Here is a 9,805-nt window from a genome sequence, read left to right as displayed (position 1 = left end):
AACTCTGGTGAGGAATATTATCCAGGTTTCACATCAGCCTCTAGGTTGCACACATGAAGCATACCAGAATAGAATTGCAAATGCTTTAAAAACTAAATTGATATTGGAACCACAAACCACAGAAGTGGGCCAGGCTGTGTGTTCTGAACCTAAACCTGTTAACTGCCAGCTAAAATAGAAGATCTAAATAAGAACCAGAGTGTCATAACATTACACTCAAAATGTGCAGGACACAATCCAAAATTTTTGTCATACGAAGAACTAGGAAAATCTCAACTCAAATGAGGAAAGAAAATCAACAGATGCCAACACCGAGATGACACAAATGTTGGAATTATCTAACAAGAATTTTAAAGCAGCTATCATCTAAAGGATCCAACAGGCAACTGCAATCACTCTGAAACAAATGGAAGAATAGTCTCAGCAAAGACACAAAAGACACAAAAAGAACCCAATGCAAATTTCAGAACTTAAAAATATGATAACTGAAAGAAAAAAGCTCACTAGATGACTTGTGGTAGGTGAGATAAGGCCCTGAAAGTGTCCACATCTTAATCCCTAGAACTTGTGAGGTGTTTTGGCAAAGGGCCATTAAAATTCTGAATGGAATGATGGTTAGCTTGAGATGATCCTCCTGAAATGGGAAGATCATCTTAGATTACCTGGACAGGCCACGTTTTATCATAGGGACTTTAAAAGTAGAAGAGGGAGACAGAAAGGTCAGAGTCAAGAAGTGGAAGTTGGAATGTGATGGATGGCTTTGAAGGAGGAAGGGGCTGCAAGCCAAAGGATGTGGGCCTCCCCTAGAAGCTGGGAGAGACAAGGATACAGGTTCTCCTCAGAGCCTTCAGAAGGGAACATAGCCTTGCCAACACCCTGATTTTAGTTCTGTGAGATTCGTGTTGGAGTTTGACCTAAAAAAATACAAGATCACAAGATAGGGTTATGGGATTAAAAGATGCAAACTACTGTGCATAAAATAGGCAAGCAACATATTATTCAGAAAGGGGAAATATATCCATTATTTTGTGATAACTTTAAATGGAGTATAATCTCAAGGGGTGTATAAAAACGAGCACCAACTAGATTTGTCCTATGGGGCATAGTTTTTCGATGCCAGAATTAGAGCATGAATAAGTCTCACAATCATATTGAGGGGAAAAAAGTTATTGAAGAATAGATATAGTGTGGAACTATTCAACAAGATTAAAAAACATACAAAACAATATTATTTACTCATATACACACATAATCAGATAGATGTAAATGTACAGAAATTAAATTACACACTCAAACTCAGAACACTAATTATTTCTGATAATAGGAAAACAATGAAGGACCCCAATAATCTTGGTTATATTTATTTCTTAAATTGGATTTTTAATTGTGTATTACATAAACTGTAATTTTGCATGCACTTGACATATTTTATAATATTAAAACTTTCTTGGTAGATTTTTTTTTTTCTCTGCTAAGCAAGGGATGACTCCTCAAGTTATCAAGGGATGTATGGATCGTCCTCAATGGATGGACAGTAGGTTCCCAGGTTCATCCTTCTTCAGGGTTTATACACTTGTCCCATATATTAAAGGTGAGGGTTAGAAAAAACTTGGTTTTCTGGAACCCAGGAAAGCATGTTCAATTCATCATTGCACCTGTGTCAAGGAAGCTTGGCTTTCATCTCAACAATAACTGTAGAAAATTTCCAAAAGTCTGTAATGAAAGAGACCCAGACGCTCAGTGTCTCCCATCACTGCCATCTCCCAACACACATGATCACTTGCTCAGTCATGTGAGATTTGGATTTTTAAGATGACACACCTCCAGTTCACAAGGATGTCCTTTGCTAATCCTCCAAATGCTCTGTCTTAGCCACCGTCACATAGCTACTGTCACATCGAGTTCTAGGACCTTCCACTCTGCTTCTAGTCACTTACTCTCTTTAAACTTTGAAGTAAGGGTCAGAGTATGGCAAAAACACAATATGGAAAGAAAATATGAGACAAGATCTGGCACAAACCTCTAAAACTAGAGCAGATAGCAGGCTAGAAGACAGGCTCAGTCTACGTGCAAGAGCAGCTGGGCAAGAAGACAAGTGTCATGCCCAAAGAAGGGCCATGGGTCAGGCAACAGTGGACATTAAGACTTCCAAGAGATAGACACATCTCCGGAAGGAACGTAGACCAAGGTAGTGGAAAACCCAGATGGGGAGCACATTGGATTGAGGATGACAAGTGTCATCAACAGGAGCTTCAAACCTAGCAACCAGGGCAGTGGCTGCAGGATTGGGTGTCAGAAGCAGAGATGCATGGACTCACTTGAGGATGGCAAGGTGGTGAGAACTGAAACGGCGCTCAGGTCTCAGCAGTGAAGCACATGGGAGCCCAGGGACGTCACAGGGCTCTGGGAAGCTGCAATAGTCAGCCCGTCTGTTGTCTGATTTGGTCCAAGAACCAGGGCAGATCTCAACGAATGGAAAGCCCCAGCCCTGCTCCTGTGACCTGGGGAAGGTCACAGGAAGAGAAAAGGGAGGGCAGTTGCCTTTCCTTTTCTTACATTTGTCAATTTCCTCCCGCCTCTCCCTCCCATCCCCACCCAGGTATTCATTATTTGTACTAACATCTGCAGCACATTTTTGAGATTCACTGCTGGTACAAAGAAAGCATCCCAAAATAAAGTCATGCTATTGTGTTTTTCCTTAATGGTGCATCTTGGTTCGAAAATTGCTTAAGTTTTGGAAATGTCTCTCCATCCGGCATGATTAATGCGATACATACAGAAGAGCAGCCGAGTGAGTGGAGAATTAAGAGTTGGTGCCAGTTCACCTCGAGGCATTTATCTTTGCTTTTTTTTTTTTCTTTCCCCTGGTGCCTGCGCTGAGCCTGAGGGTAAGCTGACACTTTTTTTTCTTTTTTTAACAAATTAAGCTTCATTTTCCTTTTCGCATGTGTGTTAAGAACCTTGAAGGGAATGAGCTTTGTCTGCAACCTCCAGTACCAGCTGCCATGGCAGAAAAGAAAGAGGTGACAATTTCCCGCAGATTCCAAATGATTGTTTTAATGGGGCTGTGGTGGAGGTAACAAGCACAAAGATATTGTGCTGCCAGGAAAAAGCAGGTTCTCTCTTCCCTTAGCCTCGCGCTACATGATGTAACATTTAGCTTCTGGCTTAACGTGGCATCTCTTCCTGGCTTTGATTTATTCCCACTTTTGCAAATCACAGAGGTATGTTACAGGAGATGCATTTAGAGCTGTTGTTATAGTTCATTGAGGAGGCAGGCTGTTATCCCCACAAGAGGAGAATCTCTCCCACGTGGCAGGGTGAGTGACCTAGAATTAAAGGGGGAAAAAAAGTGGGGGAGAGAGAGACTGAAAGAGAGCAGGAATGTAGATGTTAGGCTGGGATGAAATTGTATTTACCTTGATTGAAAACTCTTTTATTATGAACATAATTTAGATCAGAATGGAAAATAAAACGCCTGGGCTCCTTGCCTGGCCGAGAGTATTGCTGAGTACACAGCCGCTACAATAATGTAAGTGCATATGTGATGACTGTGTTATTGTGTTTATATACGAAGGCATTATGCTCCATCAAAGGAAATGAAAAATATCTCCATGGGTTTGCTCAGTCAGCTTCTTTAGCAGAAAATGCTTGGAGGTGTGGAATAGTAACAGTGGCCAAAATGCAATGTCTCAAAGAACCATGCAGGCTTATGTTAAAGTCACATATCCATCTGAAACAGATTACATGCTGACCAGACCCTGGCCTCCTCGGAATAGTTAATCCTATATTATGACGTGGGTCTAAGTGCTCCCTGAGCATGAATTATGCCCGCAGCTGCTGAGTTGGGCAAAATGATGTGTAAGACAGCAATGCTGTCTGCAAGGAGACTATCGTCCAGTTGGGCAGGAAAAACACTTCTAAAGAGAGAATTAGAATTGTAGGGAGAAGGTGTGGATTTCAAAGGAGTTGCTGCAATGATCCAGATTCTGATGGGAAGTGAAGTGAAGTAAAAGTCCCTCAGTCATATGCGACTCTTTGCGACCCTCTGGACTATACAGTCCATGGAATTCTCCAGGCCAGAACACTGGAGTAGACAGCCTTTCCCTTCTCCAGGGGATCTTCCCAACCCAGGGATCAAACCCAGGTCTCACACATTGCAGGCGGATTTGTTACCAGCTGAGCCACAGGGAAGCCCAAGAATACTGGAGTGGGTAGCCTATCCCTTTTCCAGCGGATCTTCCTGACCCAGGAATCGAACTGGGGTCTCCTGCATTGTAGGCAGATTCTTGACCAACTGAGCTATTAGGGTCTAATGGGAAATGTTCTAAGAATTTAGCCACTCTCTCCAGAATGACTGTGAGTATGTGTATTTATCCCTATATTAACATTTTATTTACATAGATGATATATATTTTACCTTCTTTTCCTGACACACTCAATTAGGAAGTCTCCACTTCCTTATTTCTATGACTTTCTCCACGTCAAAGCTACACTTTGGACTACAGAACTGAGCTAGTAGAGGCCTTTGAATTCACATCCCACTCTCAGCAGTATAGAGGAGCCTCTGGATGTTTTCCTTGTCCATTCAAGTCCTAATTGACTGACTCCCCCCAGCCCACCCCTTGCCCTGCACGGTGTGGACCAGTGCTAGTGCTGGGCATTGAGTACAACTCAGAGGAAGGCAAAGAAAATAATCAGCTCTGAGCATCACTCTGTGCTAGAACCATGGGATGATGCTAAATGTTTCACTTGTTATCACATCTCAACCATAGATTTCCACAAGAGCAGGGATTTTATCTTATAATCAATACTCTATCCTCTTTTCCTAGTTCTGGGCTTGGCAGATAGAACACGCTCAGTAAACATCTGTTCAATAAATGAATGAATGGATCTTTATAGCAAAATCTGTGAAGCATGTATCATTACCCCATCTTTCTGGCAATGAAACTTCAACTCAAAGATTGAACCATGTGCACGTGGTCACACAACACATCGAGACAATTACCCATATTCAAGGTGAATTAGGTCTGACTCCAAAGACCAGCTTCTTTCCACATAAATATCATTGCTGAAAGACAAAACACCTAAACCTGACCTCAGAGGGCTTACCATCAAATAGGGAAACAACACTTAACAAACGGCCCGAGGCAGGCTGTGCCAGCATCCTTTATCTGACAGTAGCTGGTAACCTACTCACTCTCTCGTCTATACCATAAAGGGAAGGAAAGTAATTATTATTAGCACACTTGGTTTTGTCTACCCATGTTTTTCCAGGCCAAAATAACCTAAGAGTAAGAATGTAAGCAAAAACTTTAAATTTCTGATTCCAGTGTACAATTTTTTTTTTTGATTTTTCACTTATAAATTTCTATCAGATGGGTCTGGAATACCCAGAGTAGTTCTCAGCCATTTTCCTCTCTTCTTGTGCCAGCTCACTGTGGTGCCAATGTATTACTTGTAAAAGATCATGCCTCTGACCTGAGTTAAAGACATGGCTGATAGGAGGCAGAATAAGAGGGATTTGAGCACAGAATCTACCCATTCTACCATTCAGAGGCCAGTCAATTTTGTAAAATGACCACAGTTGTGAGGCTCAGAGGATAAATGCCTCCACAGGAAGATCAGATTGTTACCACCTTAACCCAGTGATAAATTTTAGTATCACTCACGGTGGACCAACCAAAAATTAGGTACCACCTATCGTAATTGAAATACACAACGACACCTATGACGTATTCTTGCCAGAATGTTTAACCTAAATCTGATTGGATCTTTCCATACAGGGCATAGAGAATAGGTTAGTTGGCACCACAGAAAACAATCAGACACATACGGAAGGAGGGACATTTTAAAGATAATGGACCTGGTCTCTTCAAGCCAGAGTCATGATTGCTGAAGAAAAGGAAAAGCAATGTTGAACTGTAAAAATAAATAAATAAAATGAAACAGAGATTGGGAGGATTTTTCTAGAGCAAGAGATATTTAAAGAAACATAGTAAATGTGACAATTTAATTCTGATTTAAACAAAAGAGCTATAAAGATATTTACGGGGAAGAACTGGGGAAATTTGAATATGCACTAAGTTTTAGATATTAGGGAATTGTCAAGGATGATAATAATGTTATAGTTATGTAGAAAATGTCCTTATATTTTGGAGGTGCTTACTGAAGTACTTAAGAGTGTAGTGTCATGATATCTGTAACTTAAATTACTTCCACCAAAATAAAACAGATGCAAATATAGAAAATATAGATGATGGGCTTATGGATAATCCTTATTCAGACTCTCTACTTTTTAGGATGTAAATTTTCATAAAAAAGAGAATTTAAAAGGATGATACAATGCATGTGACTTGTTGAACAGGATTCCTGGCACACAGTATAGGCTTATTAATACTGGCTTTTACAATGGTTATCGTTTTTTATTATTTCCAGCTGTCACTACTGCTACTGATGTGTCTGCCAACGTTACCATGAAGGCCGCTGCCCCCAAAGGCCAGACTGCTGGTGTCATTGTGGACTGGGGCCACCAGTTCCTGCCTAAGCACAAAATCCAGTGTTACTGAGGCCTGTGTTCTCAATAACCTACATTGTTTTGTTTGGCTCGATTTTTAGATTTTGGTCACTGGAAACTGGACCAGAGAAGAGTCTGTGTGGCAAGTGCTGGGCTCAGTTCAGAAACAGCTTTGAAGATACTGATGACCCCCTCTGTGCTGCAGCGGTTAAGTGTTGGAGGAGAGAAGCCTCCTCCCCCAGCTTCATCTTCCCCCTGCAGGGACAATGGTGGGTTTGGATACACCCTACTTCCTCACTCACTCTTCTCTAAGAAGGAGGCTTGTGTTATCTGATTGGCAAGCTTGGGAGTAGGCACTAGTCATGGACAACCTCTGCTGATAGAGAACACATGTGGTATGCCTTCCATGTGCTAAGTGAAAGTGAAAGTGAAGTCGCTTAGTCGTGTCCAACTCTTTGCAACCCATGGACTGTAGCTCACCAAACTCCTCCGTCCATGGGATTCTCCAGGCAAGAATACTGGAGTGGATTGCCATTTCCTTCTCCAGGGGATCTTCCTGACCCAGGGATTGAACCTAGGTCCCCCACACTGCAGGCAGATGCTTTAACCTCTGCGCCACCAGGGAAGCCCATGTAAGGCTTGCCACAAAAGCTTTATGCCTACACAGGGACCCTGCAACGTTCCCTGTGACTGGGTGGGTGTTTGTCTGATTCTGAGATTCAGGATGGAAGTTCACATTGCTGCTCCTAAGCCATGTTCTCCAGCAACAAAAAACAAAACAACAAAACACTCCCAAAACTGCTGTTTTCTCCTCCAGCTCCTTATTTCACTTTATTATTTGGTTTCAAACCAGATGGAAGAGAAAGGAGTGTTATGTATTTACTTCCTCAAATGCCAACATCCTGGACCAAACAACTTGAGCTTCTAATTTTCCAGGTTCCTTCTCTGGTCCTTGAAATAACTAGGTACATGTTCTACACTCTGAGTCATGCAGATATGCCCAGAAATACCTGAATTTTGAGAAAATACAGTTGATTTGGGATTTCTGTTCTATGTATTTTAAATAAGCTCATTATACTGGTAATTAATAGCTATCAAACTTAAAGAGCTGGGCAAATGGGTTTTATATGAGTTATAAGAAATTTTAAGATGGAGAACATTCTGAATGAAGCTGATGAAATGTGAAATTGCTATTAGTTTTCCCAGGTATTTTAATATTTCAAATTAAAAAGAGAAAGAGAACAAAGTTCCATATGCTAGAATTAGTAAGTCCTTTGGTAATTAATTTATTTCTATGGTTTGGGGAAATGCTAAAGTTAACCTTGAAGTTGAAATGTCTATGACATACTGGACACCCTTCCAGTAACCATCTCACCTCTCCTTGCCTAATAATTTCAACTATCAGGAGATCCATTTCCTAGGAGAATAAGTCACCAAGGTCATAAGATAAAAGAATTGATACAATGGATTTTTATAGGAATGGATTTTTATAAGAGCAGAAAACACCTATCCAAAGCCTAATAAACTAAAGACAATGATTTTTAATATTTACATTTTTCATTGTGGTGAGATATACAAAAACTGTATCATCTTAGCTACTTTTAAGGGTAGAGTTCAGGATTATTAGTAAATTCACATTATTCTACAACCATCACTATCATTCATCTCCAGAACCCTTTCATCTTGTAAAACTGAAACTCTGTCCCCATTAAATAGTTCTTCACTTCCTCCCCTTCCCCACCCCCTTGCAACCACCATTTTACTTTCTGTCTTAATGAATTTGACTAATCTAGCCCCTCCTGTAGGTGAAATCAGATTTATTATTTTAAGTAGATTCTTTCCTGTCCTCTACTCATCACTTATATATGCCTTGAATGGGTATTTGCCCAGTGATTCACCCAACAATTGTACCCGCATATAAGCCAAGCAATTTTACATTCAGAAGACGACTTCTTCCTACTTGACTTTCGCATCTAGCAGTCACCATCTCAGATAAAGCCTCTGTGTCATAACATGTTTTCTTTGTTCAAAGTTAAATTTGTAAGATCAGAACACTCTCCAGTTTGTCTGCACCAGTCTCTGGATGTGGTATCAGCCTGGGTCATAGACAGTAGACCCCAAAAAGGGGGACCAAAGCTGGACTCAGAGAACAAAAGTAAGCTGTCAGGAGTCTGGAGGCAAAACCATCGACAGAAGATGAACATCAATACGCAACATCACAGACAAAGTCTCAGCCGAAGTAAGACCCACTGTGCATTTTCAGTAGCACTGCTGGTGTACATGGAGATAACACATATGTCAGAGGCTGCCTGTTACCAGCAAAATGTGTCCAGTGTACAAGACATATTAAGAAAGCATTCTATATTTTCTATTTTTATTAAAGGTAGAATTTGGGGTTATTAAGTACATTAATATTAAAATAAACTAGAAATCATATTTCTTAATCATCTCATTTCTATCAACAGAGATACCAAATGCAAAAACCGAATGAAACCCTTCTTAATTCAAGTCTTATTTCTTCTACATAAACACCTTGCTTTATATTAAGAAACAGAATCCTGGGTCTGAGGACCCAGAGGAAAGAGAGATCTTTTCTGATGGATTGTTGTTTCTCTTATGAAGTGTGACTCTGGGAATAAGAAGTCAAAACCAGTTTGAACTCTGGAACTGAAATAGCATACACTGAATATCATGAAACCATAATTAGAACTAGTGTTCAGAAACTAATAATTCTGTATTTTTTAAACTGATATTACTGTAGTAAAATTTTGTAATTAATTCTGGGTCCTGGAAGAATTAATTATTTCTCATTTTGGGAAGAGTCTGCTTTCTGCTGTTCAGTGCCTCAGATTCATCACATACCTAGTCAAGGGAGCAATTTTCAAAGTTCAAGTTTCCAAGTTCAAAGTTATAGTCCTGACAGACATAGTCATTTTCATAATCACTGAAAAAAATCTTCCATCAAAGAATTAAGCAATTAAAACTTCAGATTCTACTTCACATGAAAGTGTCATGGTCCTAAAAGTTGTATCTCTATGTGCCAGTTCTTATCCCATTTAGGCACATCATTATGCCTAATATACAGTTTGTTATAGAGCCTCAGAATGCTGGAGACAGACTTGGAAGCCAACTGCAACAAATTCTTCATTTTTCAGTTGAGGAAACTTTAGATCCAGACTGGTTTCACTCAGTTAAGTTCATGTAACTAGAATAAAAATTCCAATCTCTTGAATCTTATTTCAAAGCTATTTTCACCACATCAAATAAAAATATCTAATATCTAAATAA

The sequence above is a fragment of the Capricornis sumatraensis genome, chromosome 13, assembly GCF_032405125.1.
Source record: "Capricornis sumatraensis isolate serow.1 chromosome 13, serow.2, whole genome shotgun sequence".
NCBI classification, from domain to species: domain Eukaryota; kingdom Metazoa; phylum Chordata; class Mammalia; order Artiodactyla; family Bovidae; genus Capricornis; species Capricornis sumatraensis.
This window is presented reverse-complemented; position numbering follows the sequence as displayed.